This window comes from Equus przewalskii, chromosome X, assembly GCF_037783145.1.
Source record: "Equus przewalskii isolate Varuska chromosome X, EquPr2, whole genome shotgun sequence".
Lineage (NCBI taxonomy): Eukaryota > Metazoa > Chordata > Mammalia > Perissodactyla > Equidae > Equus > Equus przewalskii.
In genome coordinates this window covers 63,039,948-63,054,263 of record NC_091863.1, presented here as the reverse complement: position 1 = coordinate 63,054,263, position 14,316 = coordinate 63,039,948, and the positions used below count along the sequence as shown (strand labels likewise).

General features: G+C 34.8%; 1 protein-coding gene across 1 annotated transcript in view; it reads right to left on the bottom strand.

The window, feature by feature from the left end:
* LOC103563740 (transmembrane protein 182-like) overlaps positions 1-14,316 on the bottom strand; it is a 143,937-nt gene that overhangs the window by 28,603 nt on the left and 101,018 nt on the right. The gene's annotated exons all lie outside the window — the stretch shown is intronic.

Genomic DNA, 14,316 nt, shown 5'->3' with positions numbered 1-14,316 from the left:
AAATATAACAACCCAATTAAAACATGGGCAAAAGATCTAAACAGACACTTTTCTAAAGAAGATATACAGATGGCCAATAGGCACATGAAAAGATGTTCAACATCATCACCTATCAAGGAAATGCAAATCAAAATTACAATGAGATATCACCTGACTCCGGTCAGAATGTCTATAATTAACAAGACAGGAAACAGCAAGTATTGGACAGGATGTGGAGAGAAGGGAACCCTCATACACTGCTGGTGGGAGTGCAAACTGGTGCACCCACTATGGAAAACACTATGGAGATTCCTCAAAAAACTAAGTATATATCTCCCATATGATCCAGTATTCCACTGCTGGGTATTTATCCAAAGAACATGAAAACAACAATGCGTAAAGATGCATGCTCCACTATGTTCATCACAGCATTATTCACAGTAGCCAAGACTTGGAAGCGACCTAGGTACCCATCAAGGGATGAACAGATAAATAAGATATGGTATATATGCACAACTGAATACTATTCAGCCATAAGAAATGAAATCTGGTCATTTGTGACAACATGGATGAAACTTGAAGATATATTAAGCAAAATAAGTCAGAGGGAGAAAGTCATATACTGTATTATCTCACTCATAAGTAGAGGATAAAAATGACAAACAAACACATAGAAACAGAGATTAGATTGGTGGTTACCAGAGGGGAAGGGAGGAGGGAGGAAGGGCAAAGGAGTGATCAGGCGTGTGTGTGGTGATGGATTGTAATTAGTCTTTTGGTGGTGAACATGACGTAATCTACACAATCGATTAGAAATCCATTAGAATGGCTATAATTAACTAGACAGGAAACAACAAGTGTTGGAAAGGGTGTGGAGGGAAGGGAACCCTCATACACTGCTGGTGGGAGTGCAAACTGGTGCAACCACTATGGAAAGCAGTATGGATTATCCTCTGAAAATTAAGAATAGATCTACCATATGATCCAGCTATTCCACTGCTGGGGATTTATCCAAAGAACTTGAAAACGCAGAGGCATAAAGATACATGTATCCCTATGTTCATCTCTGCATTATCCACAATAGCCAAGACTCGGAAGCAGCCTAGGTGCCCATCAAGGGACGAATGGATAAAGAAGATGTGGTATACATACACAATGAAATACTACTCAGCCATAAGAAATGATGAAATCTGGCGATTTGTGACAACATGAATGGTCCTTGAGGGTATTATGCTGAGTGAAATTAGTCAGAGGGAGAAATTCAAATACCATATGACCTCACTCATAAGTAGAAGATAAAAACAACGACAAACACATAGCAATGGAGATTGGACTGGTGGTTACCATAGGAGAAGGGCTGAGGGCAAAAGGGGTGATTAGGCTCACATGTGAGAGGATGGACTATAATTAGTTTTTGGGTGGTGAACATGATGTAATGTACACAGAATTCAAAATATATTACGATGTACATCTGAAAGCTATATAATGTTATAATCCAATGTTACTGCAATTAAAAAAATGAAAATTTAATGAAAAAGAAATTGATTAGAAATCAAAATAGGTAATGATGTACACTTGAAATTTACATAATGTTGCAAACAAATTTTACCACAATAAAATAAATAAATAAATAGAATGATAAAGGTTGAAAATCATCCTTCTGAAGGAGTAAAGAACAGCAAGCTGAAGTTAAAAACATTGTAAAAGAAATTAAAATTTTGATTATTAGCATAAGCAGAAATTAATGTAATGGAAAATAAAAATTAGTGGAAATCCATGCCAAAATGTGGTTATTTGAAAATATTATTAAAATCTATCAGTATTAACAGGACAATGAAAAATACAAAAGAAAAAAGAATGAATATAGCAGTATCAGAAATGAAAAAAAGGAGACCTCACTAAAAATCCACAACATTGGAAAGATAAGAGGATATGATAAACAACTCTAGGCCAAAAAGTTTGAAACTTTAGGTAAAATGGAGAACTTCCTAGACATATACACCTTATCAGAACAGAGACAAAGAATTGTTTAAAATCTGAATAAAGGTGTATTAAAGGGATTGCCTCTGTAATTTGAAATGTTCACTCAAAGAAACGTCTAGGCCTAGTTGGCTTTGTTGGTGAATTCTTCCAAATGCTTAAGGAAAAAATAATATCAATCATAGACAAAATCTTGTATCGAATATGAAATAGAGGAACAGTTCTCAATTTATCTTATGAGCGCAGGTTAACATCAATACAATGACATTGTAGTCTCTTACATGGACATAGATAAAAAACCGTAAAGAAAATATTTGCAAATTAAATTCACTGATATATGTAAAGCATAATATATCATGACCAAGTTTATTCTATGAATGCAATGTAGGTTTTATACCTGAAAACATTTCGCATAACAGAATAAAGGAAAATAGTAATGATGTTCTCGACATATGGTAAACTTTTTTAAATAAAAACTCAGCACCTTTTCATGACAAAATGCAGAGGATACCAGGAACATAATAACACCTTCTTCTATTTATTTCTCGATCTCACAGAGAATATCTTAGAAAACCTAAAGAACAGATCATAATTAATAGTAAATTATAGAAAACTTTCATGCTGAGTAGGAAAAAATACAAAGATGTCCACTATCACCACTTCTATTCATCATTATACTGAAAGTACCAGACAGTGTTATAAAGGAAGTAAATATAAATAGAAGTCATAAAAATTGTAAAAGTATAAGTAAAATCATCATTAACCACAGACGATATGTTTGTGTACATAGAAAATCCAAGAGGTTCTACAGAACAGTTATTAGAATTAATAAATTAATTTAGTAAGGTTGTTAGATATAGGGGCCATATTTTAAAATCAAATAAACTTCTATATCTTAGAAATAAATAATTATAAAATGATATTTCAAAAAATAATATTTGTAATTACATTATAAAACATCAAGTATAGCTACATTTTAATTGCTTAGACTACAACTCAGTTCCCAAAATATTTAAAAATTTAATATCTATAAGTTCTATTTTCTGTTCTCACTGTTATTGTTGTTTATATCATTTTAAAACTATATGGAAAGAAGGAAATTCAATCAAATTGTTTCTAGGTTATTTTTGAAATTATATAACTTAGTTTATCTATAGTAATAGTTGTAGGATAACTCTGATGCACTTCTACATGGAAAGTAATGTGTATGACGTTGGGTTTTTTTTTTTTTTTGAGGAAGATTAGCCCTGAGCTAACTGCTGCCAATCCTCCTCTTTTTGCTGAAGAAGACTGGCCCTGTGCTAACATCCATGCCCATCTTCCTCTACTTTATATGTGGGACGCCTACCGCAGCATGGCGTGCCAAGCAGTACCATGTTCGCACCCAGGATCTGAACCGGCAAACCCCGGGCCGCCGAAGTGGAACGTGTGCACTGACCCGCTGCGCCACTGGGCCGGCCGTGACTTTGTTTATTTATTGACCAATAATAACTAGAAAATGCTATTCCATAACACTATCTTTTTAAACAGAAAAAAAACTAAGATGTAATAAAAGATGTGAAATTCACATATATACAAAATTATACTTCATTATTGCAGTAAAGGAGATTGAAATAAATGGAGGAAAATATGCTCATGAATTGGTAGTTTCAGTATTGGAAAGATGTCAATTATTCATAAATTAGTCTGCAGATTCTCATAATCTCAATCAATATCCGAGAATATCTTTTGTAATAATTAACAAATTTAATCCTAACTTTGCATGAAATTCAAAGGTCCAAGACTAGCCAAGACAAACTTGAAGAATGGATATCAAGTGTTCTACAGTGACTTTAAAATAGAATGGTATTGGGACAGGGAAAGATGGTTAAATTAACCAATGGAAAACAATGAGCCTAAAAGAGAGGGCAAGCTGTTGCAGGCCTTTGCAATCATTGTGCCCCCTGTTTAGAATGCTCTTTTCCCAGATTGCTAGTTTCTTCACTTTCTTCATTTCTTTCATTCAAATGTCGTGCTCAGTGAGGATTCCCTAAACTACTCAAATATTGTAAGTCCCCCAACATTTCATATTCCTTTTCCCTGCTTTTCCTTCTTTAGCACTTACTGCTATCTAACATGATATATGTTTTACAGATTTACTATGTTTATTTCCTATCTCCTCCATTAGAATATTAGATCCATGAAGTCAGGGATCTTTGTCTATTTTGTTCACTGATGAACAAGGTCTCAAGTACAGTAGGCTGTCAATAATTATTTGATGAATTAATTAATTAATTCTTTTAAGCTTCAGACCTCCCAATGTGGGATTCACATTAAATACATTGAAACATGTTATCAGGTGACTTATGGATGGAACTCATCTTATGCAAAATCGTGAATTAATATTTGTCATTTCAAAGAAATGATGTTTTTGTGTTTCCCCTCAGATGTCCAGAGCCCCAGACTAAGCGACTCACTGGAGTCTATTCTACAACTCTTTCTGCATACTCTTCACTTATTCTTTATCCACTATCAAAACTGACCGGTCCTAAAATCCATTTACTGTTTGTTTTTCTTTTCCTAAAGAATCTTTTTTTTTTAATCCTATGACTTAATTTATTTTATAACTGGAAGTTTGTAGCTTTTGACTCACTTCACCCATTTTGCCCACCCTCCACTCTCTGTCTCTGGCAAACATCTATCTGTTCTCTATATCTATGAGCTTGTTTTTTTTTAGAGTCCAGATAGAAGTGAGATCATAAGGTATTTGTCTTTCTCTGTCTGAAATATTTCACTCAGCATAATGCCCTTAAGGTCCATCCACATTGTGGCAAATGGCAGAATTTAATTCTTTTTTATGGCCAAATAACATTCCATTGTATATATACACCATATTTTCTTTATCCGTTCATCCATTGATGGAAACTTAGGTTGTTTCCATATCTTGGCTATTGTAAATAATGCTCCAATGAACATAAAGGTGCATATACCTTTTTGAGTTAGTGCTTTCATTTGCTTAAGATAACTACCTAGAAGTAAAATTGCTTGATTATATGGTGGTTTTAATTTTAATTTTTAGAGGAACCTCCATACTGTTTTACATAGGGTCTGCATCAATTTACATTCCCACCAACAGTGCACAAGGGTTCCCTATTATCCAAATCCTCACCAACATTTGTTATTTCTTGTCTTTTTAACAATAGCCATTCTAACAGGTATGAGGTCCTAAAGAATTTTTAAAACTAATTTTGTAATGTCATTCATAAAACAGATTTGCATGTTAGTGATCTTCTGGAGACACGGCCTTAATCATAAAAGAGAGATTAGTTGTGACAATATTTAGGGATCGACATGTGCATTCATTGTCTCTCAAATCATGTAATGCTTTCAAAATTCCATCTATGTTTGTCTCCCCAAGTATCCCTTGTAAATTTCTATTTTCTCTTCATAGAACTTATCACAATTTTGTGTATATGGTCAATAGTGTTATTATTTATAAAATATCTGTCATCCCACTGATCTATAAGATTCTGAGAGTCAATAAGTGTGTCTGTCTTGACCACTGCTATATCTGCAGTGCCTGATAAAAAATTCTTTAATTAATTCATTCATTATTCCATGGACTCGAGTCTGAGTCCCATAATGAAAGGGAAGAAAGCGTTATGACTAAAAACTGAAAAAGCTGTCAACTTCAAACTCTGGAAACACTTAGGAATAAACACTGCCTTGCTAACCATTTGGAAAAATATAACACTGAAGAAGGCAGAGACAGATAAATGACAAATACCCCTACCCAGGCTTTTGAGTGGAATATGGTGCTTTTTGATCTACCCGGGGCTCCAAAGAACACAATGTTACTTTCAATCCTTGGTATCTTTAGCTATCAACACTGGCAGTACCCAGCAGAAGCATTGGTGTGGTCCTGTGGGAGCAGAAGTACCTGGAAAGATGCAGCAATAATAATTAGAGAAAGGCTGATATAGGAAAGCATCCTTTAAAATATAGATTATTACGGTATCTAAACACATGTGCTATATAGCCCCCCAAAATTTGTGGATGAGTGGATAACTTTTCAGGGGAATAGTGCAAGCTTCTATGATAGAATATGAATGCAACAGTCTGTGAAGAATGTTAAGTACTATTTTGAGCTATTCCTGGTGCTTTAACATCGGTTATCTCATTTAATCCTCACAACAACACTGCAAAATAGACATTTGTATCTCATTAAAGACAAGGATTGTGTCATATTTACTCCACAGCACTTAGTCCAGTGACTGGTGCATAGTAAATAAATGTTTATCAAATTAAAATGACTAGAATTCTACAAAGAATAGGGGGATCCTCATTTGAATCAAGGAAAGGAGATAAAAACAGACTCTGCGACTCCAAATGTAATGTTTGATAATCTCACAATTTTACCACAGGCTTCTTTGATGGCAACCAGGAATTGGCCTCCAATGCTGTTAGATCTCAGAAACTCTGCCCATGAAATTAGCCTGAATCTGTGAGATAGCTTCTTCTTCTGGTTAAAATCACATTTTTAATTTTCTCAGTCTCAGCATCTCCTTGTGAGTCTTTTCATGTGCTCTCCTACTATCGAATTATTGATTGATAAGGTATTTCCAAGCTCAAATGTGTGACTGAGAAAAATCTGATTCGTAAAAAAAATCCATATTATCCCCATGTGAGTGAAGTTTTTGATAACATGTTTCATATAGATTGGTGAGCTTTGGATAAGTTGCACACATCTGGTTAAACCAGCTGTGTCTGGAAGCTGAGGTGGAGATCAAACTTATCCACACCCTCCCCTTGTGATAGAGGAGTCACATAATAAAAAAGCAGAAGTCTTTGCTCAATGTACCCATGATACTATCAGGGTACTAAAAAGAGTATTCAATAATGCAAAAGGGAATTTGCAAAACTATAAGGAAAACATGAAATAGCTCCCTGGTACAGCAGTTTTTCTCACATTTTGTGACACTATGGATAATTAATTTATGTGTTTACAATAAATACACAGATACACAGTGGAGCATAATTTAAAATTGGCATGATTTTTTAAAAAGTGAAACAAGAGTTTCCAAAGAAAAATAACTCTCTTAGATGAGTAGCCCCCACTCTCAAGGAATATATATTCACTTCCCTCTGACATTTGAAGCACTTCAGTGGGAGAATTCACTAAATATAACAATAACTAAAAATAATAGTTCTCATGTACTGAGAGCTTAATATACTTTATATGCATTATTTCATTTGGTCCTGTTTACAGGTGAGGACACTGATGCTTAATAATGTAAACTAGTCTGCACAAAGTTACACAATTATTAAGGGGTGGAAACAGTATGCAAACCAATTCAGTAGGACTTTGGAACTCATAGTCTGTTTTTATTTAATTAAATTTTTATTGAAGTAACATTAGTTTATAACATTATATAAGTTTCAGGTGTACATCATTATTCTTAATCAACCCGTATTCTTAATCACTATCCTATACAACTTTAACTTGTATTACCTTGTAAATATTCAGGTGTCATTCACTGACATAGCAACATCTGCCCCTACAAACAGGTGAAAGAGGCAATAACTATATAAACACATAGCGCTCAATCTTAGCTTCACATTAATATCACCTGGGGAACTTAAAAAAATCAATAATCCAGTCTCTTGGTCTCTTAAAATTATGTGTGATATCAATATTGATATTATTAAGTGATCATTATTAAATATTGATGTCATTAAAATATTAATCCTCTAGATCCTTTCTGCTCAAGGTATGTTCCCTGGACCAGCAGCATCAGCATCACCTGGAAGTTTGTTGGAAATGCAGAATCCTACCCTGGACCTTCTGTATGAGAATCTGCATTTTAAGAAGATTCTATGACAATTTATGTCACATTAACATTTAAGAAGCACTAACACAAAGCAGTGCTTCACAAACCTCGGTGCATGTGACAACCACCTGGATACATTATGAAAATATGAATTCCTGGGACACGTAGAAGTCCTACTAAATTAGGATATTCAAATCAGTGTACCAAGCTGGCCTTCATTCCAAAAGTACCTCCAACAGACTCCATGTAGCACTACCATCACCACCATGGGCCTACCTGCTGTTAGATGGTCCCACCATCAAAGACCATTTATTTTATTTAAAAGAAGAAAAAATAATAAAATGCCAGGAAAAGTAATACACGATGAGCAAGTCGACCTCAAAATTATTTGTTTCCCAGCACAGATGAAAGATCTCTGGGGATGAAACGCATAAAGAACCGTTTCAATGGGTAATAAAGAAGGGAAGGGAAATAGCAGAAAAAGACATCTCCTGAGAATGGAACATTGCCTCAAGACTAAATAGCCAGAATGAGAGAGTAGTCTTTGTGGGAAGGAGTAGCTGAAAGGAGAAATTAGAGACTAAAGACAACTTGTCTTCCATTACAATTTTGCCAGGAACTGATGTTTTGAAGTGGAATTATTATCAAGACCATTTGGCAGAGCTTTCTGGAAAGGCACAGCTTAGTCAGACTGCTCATGCCCATCTTCAGTTACTTTCTGAGATCCTAGGACTTTGGGAAATGGCCCTTGAAATGGGAGTGTCCAATGTACCAATAGGCACTCATTTTAGTTGCTAAAATTGTAGCATATCTTTTTCAATCAAGCCCTGGAATAAGAAGGTTGTGCACTGAGCTAAAGAGAAATTTCATTATTGATAAGACTGAATAGATAACTTTTCATTACCTCATGAAATAATGATCTTTACTGTGAGAATTGTACATTTTAATGTGATAGGCATCATCTCTAACTTATAAAACATGATTTTCCTTATCTAAATAATTGTACAGTGGAACCCATTCTGATGATTAATACTGCTAATTTAGCAGGTCTTTTATACAGTTTGAAAGGTTTTCTACCCTTTCCATACATAGAAATACCAGCTTCCAAACAATGGCTCTATTTCCACGTCAGTTAAATCATACTTACTGTATGTGGCAGCTTTTGGTTTGTGGCATGAAAGAACAAGCAAGTTTTCCCACAGATACATGTTATAGAAGAGAAGGCATTCATCTGAGTATGTAGTATTCCCCCAGCGTTCATATTCATCTAACTTATATGAATATTATTCAAAATTATACCTAACCTGAAGAAGAATATGAAGGGTTGCGTGAAAAAGTAGTCAAAATACAGCAAACAGGCCTTGGGGGCTTTGGAAGCATGTAATGGGGTGTCAGTGGCTTGTTTGACTAAAAAGAATCTCTAAGAGTTAATACAGTTTTAATAAAAGTATGAGAAATTAGATGTAGCATTTGTACGGTCTCTTTATCATTAAAGAGAATCAATGAATTGCATGTCAGTTTGGAATAAATACTGAATATTTCCTATTTCAACTTGCCCTACCAATAAGATGATTGAATCCTTGCTTAACATCCCCACTGATTAGTTGTCTAGCCTATAAAGTTTCTCCCACCTGAGACAGTTCAGTCTCCTGTCAGCTGTGCCTCTTTCTTCCTTAATTTACAGCCACGAATCTCCCTCCCTTTATCTTCCACCCACTAGCCCTCATTCTACCCATCCTAGAAACCTAATCTTTCATCCCCCTGAACTTTTGAATAAAGTTATCATGAACATTATTAGCTTTACCTTTTCCAGTCCACAGATCCCTAGTTTGTCCAACTAATTTTTCATATTGTAAAGTTTCAAATCCTTACTCAGTCTTAATCATTCTCCTGTGAGTATGCTCCTACTTGGCCCTCTTAATCTCAAAATCTGAAGATAGTACAGCAATTCATACCTCACTTATGTCATGACAATATTAAAGCAGAAAAGATAACTTTTTGAAAATGTAGGGATTGATGTCACCCCTTTTTTGTTGCCAACTGGTGGACAGCATAGTGATATGAACAACCTACTACTTTTAAATGGCCACTAACTATACTCAATACATTATGGCAAACAGATCCTAGCCGGTATTAAATGACTATATGACGATAGCTCTTGAAACTGTTTCTTTGCAGGTGACCATGGGAAAGTCAGAAAGAAAAAATGATAGAAACTCATCCTCAAAGGAAACAGAATTTTTTTTAGAAGACCTCATTCCACAATGTTTTCCAACTTCCAGGTGTTTACTGATCACTTGAGTGCTCAACACTGTGCAAGATACCATTGGGATATACAACTATTCATTGTCCTAGCTCTAAAGGCAACTATGGCCTATATGTGGGGTTGGATACATGTCCATGTTTGCCCAAGACAGTACCTTAAATAAGTAACTGCCAACTGTCTCAGCATAATTAATAGCATCCCTTTTAAGAAAAGTATCCTATTTTGGACAACAAATTATACAATCACCTTACTTGTCTGAAAAACAATACAGAGGAAACACATATTTCTGTATAACAAGGTATGGTAGTCAATATTGCAAGAGTCCCAAGTGGAGAATTTATTTCCCCCAAGGAAGAGAGTGAAGCAGAGCTTCACTAGTTGTTTACCAGATGTTTCTCTTCTGTTCCTGAACCAACAGCTGAACTACATTTCCTAGCTTCCCTTGACGTCAGGTGCAATCTTTATCACTGAGTTCGTGGCAATAAAATATGGATGAAAGTAATATATACCACTTCTAGACCTAACTAATAAAGGCCTCTCACACAATACCCCATGTTCTCTCTCTTTACTAAGCCAGGTGAATGGAGAGTACTCTTGGAATCTAGAAAAGAATGGAATCACAAGTTGGAAAAATGATTGTTCCCTGGATGACTGTGCTGGGAATATGCCCCACCAAACCCACTGAATCACATGAGCATATAACATGAAAATTGAACATTTATTGTATTAAGCCAGTGAGACTGAGAATTGTTTGTTACAGTAGTTAGCCTACTGTGATGAAGACAGGCAGCATGAATGTTAGTTCTTGATGAATATTTCCTTATTATTGGACATCTTCCTAGTCTAATACTTTCAAGTTGGCTAAGACAAAAAGAACATGAATTGGGAAACGAATATGTTCCCTGAGTAATACTTCCATTCATGAACATTAAGAGGGAGATTAAATTTAAGCCTTAGGGATTTGTGAACTCCTTATAGGGCCAAGTATGACTATAGTAACATAAGAGGCCAATTGCTTGTTCCTTAAGCTACAGAGAGTATACAAAGACCACTTAGAAGACCCAGTTCACTTTCTCAAATTGTTGGCTCTTCCTTCCCAGAGAACTTACAGGTTTGTCCATCTTTGTTTGACGTTGAACGTGCTATTCTTAATTTTCATTTTGTAAAATTTCTTGTAACTTTTTAAGTTGCTAAGTATCTCTTTGGAAAGAGGTAGTGAAGGAAAGAAAGAGGGAAAAAGCTTTCATTTTCATTTGTTGATCTGTCTCACAGTAGGTATTCTTCTAGGTTCATCACTTGTTTGGATCCACCACCAGCATTGGATTGTAATGAATGGGTTCTCATTATGTTTTGAGATCTTTCCTTCAAGGCAAATTCATGAAATAATTGTAAAGTTTTAACTCACTTAGGAATTGATGTCTTTAAAATATATATGTATAACTTTAGCTGCTTCTGGTCAGTCTTTCCTACAAACAGGTAAATTAAAAGAATAGTATATAGTATCACCAAAGTTGAAGAGACAAAAGGAAATTATAAATTGTTTATTAAATGACAGTCAAATGGAAATATCTTTATGTTGCAACCCAATTTTTTAAATCTCAAAATACACTCAATCCACTTCCCTGCCTCAGTAATTTTGGTCTACAAATCATTATCATATTTTTTCTTTGATAACTGAATCATTCACAGGTACCCAGGGTCATTATTCTCTACATTAGATTTGTGTATGGAGATTGAGATTATTAGGCAGTTAGGTTGACTGTGTCCTGAATCTGGATAGCTGTATTTTTAACTAAATCACAGATATGAGCTCCTTTTTATAAAATTATTTTATACTAAAAACAGATACAGCTCAAATTTATATTAAGCAAGGGTTTGATTTGTCTAGGCTCTAGTTAACCTTTCATCTACATTCCTAATCCACCTCAAAACCCCTTGAAGCCCAGCAATAGTCCGACAAAACTGAATTACTACTCTCTCATTTTCTAGCTATATCACCTGACAGTTCTGCCACTTTGGAAAACTGAGTCTGAATAAAAAACAATTTAGCTCATAATTTGTTTTTTAGCTAGTATATGCTGTATGGCCCAAGAGAAATAAGGCACAGTATAGGATTGACATGTTAGTACCAGACTGGTTTCAACTAGAATATATTACATTTTACTGTATATTTTAATAGAAATATATGTCAAGTCATGAGTTTTCTAAAAAAGCAAATGTTTTAAACTATTACTAGTCTTAAATCAGGTATAGAATGACTAAATCTCTAATGATGGCTCTTTCTCATGCCATGAATACCTGATTGAGGTAAAAATTCCATAAATGTTTTGATAGTTAGTGTAACTTTTTAAAACGAAATGATGGGGAAAAATAATCAACATATTGTCTAAGAGAGAATTCACTTTCATAGTTACAATTTCAGGCCCTAGTTACTAATTGTTTTGGATATCAATAAGCCATAGACTTCAGGTTGCTTTCCGTTGCTTCTGGGCCCTGTTTTCCTTTTGGAGATACCGTTTCTACATGCTCAAGTTGTTTTATGGGAAGAATGAGAGGTAAGGGACTAAATCTTGACCTCTTCTGCTTCTAAATTATATACTTTTATTCTATTTAATCATACAATTTCATCTCTATATTTAACAGCTAATTAAATGACAAAAATATTATCCAAAGAGACAATTTATGGGAAAGAATTACAATTTGGAGTGCCAATGGAACATAAGTATAATCTAAGAGGTGTCATTTAAAAACATGTAAAACTGGGCTTAAATAAAACCTTTGAATATGAGTGTATTTCAAAGTGTCAAATGACTTAGTTTTCAGTGCTTTTGAGAGAGAGGGGATTCTATTGTTATATGTACAGTCTTGGTGGGCCCTCCACTGGGTGCAATTGGTAAGTCTAAAGTGTACTTAGTCTTTCTGTAGAAGGATAAATAAACAGTGGTGGCTGTCATTTTAAAACCCACTACCAAGAATGTAATACAAAAATAAAGTGTATGCTTCATTGCAACAATCACTGATTTGTCATTTAAAAATTTCACAGATGATCTTCACTAAAAGAGAAGTAATTCTAAGCTCCAAATCCTCATTCTACATACAGCATCACCTACCCTATTTAACTCCCCACTTCTCTCTTCTATATTTATCCCTATGTCTCTACCCCAATCACCAGTCTGTTTTAAACATTAATAATGAAAAATAAAATGCTTTGAAATTCCAATATACAATGCGGCAAAAGTGTAGATATTAATTTTGATAAAATTCATCAGTAATAGGATCTTCAAATCTCATCCTCTCAACTTTTATAGTCAAAGCTACTCCTGCTAAATCACTGAATTTAAAATGTGTATCAGTGAAATGTCAATGAATGTAAAATGTTTACTACTAACTCTCTTTCAGTTCCAAACATTTATGCACATTTCCTTTCCCCAGAAAACCACATTTATCTACAAACAAAAGCAAAGATGCACTTTGTCCAGAATTGGCAGAAATAAGTGGTCTCAATCAAAAATAAAGGGAGTCACCTTATCGGCCCTTTCACTCTATGTTCATGACCAAAATGTGGCACTGGAGATCTTACCAATCCAAAGTTCAAAAGCTACATACAACATTAATTCAAGGAGAAGACCAGCAGCAGCAGCACATGCTGGAATTCCTCCAGGATGAAAGATGTAGAAGGAAAGAGAGACACTTGTGTAAAGAGAAAAGAAACATGACCTGACTTTAAAACTTGCCTTTCTCCTTTTCTTCTCCACATTCTCAAGATAAGAGGAATAGTGCCAAGGATACACATTCACAAGATAATAGGAGATTAATGTATTTAGGAGGAGGTGTGCTATTCTCCCTTATTCCCAAACTCTGCTCCTTCTTCCCACTACCTTCCATGGTACAAACACACAGCACCATCTACTTCTGAACCTTAAAATAGTCCCAAAGCTATGAGCAGATCAGGTGAGAAGAATCGTTTGGTAAGCTCATTCAGTATTTCTTGAGTATTTTATAAATTATAGAGTAGGAAGATTAACTATGGATAATTTGGAGACATTATTAAGTCTGTTTACCCTAAAAATCTGGTCAGCTAAGAATGAATTATGCCCTCTCTGAGTTCCTCTAAGATGTAGCTATCCCACTTATGAGGAATGGCTTAGCTCAAGTCATGGGCATCCTCATTCTCCCTCTATACAACCGATATATCTTAACAAGAGCCTGTTGATCCACTGAAAAGTGAAAACTTCCCTGCAAATTGTGAAATTTAGGCTTGTTGTCCTACACACTATTTAG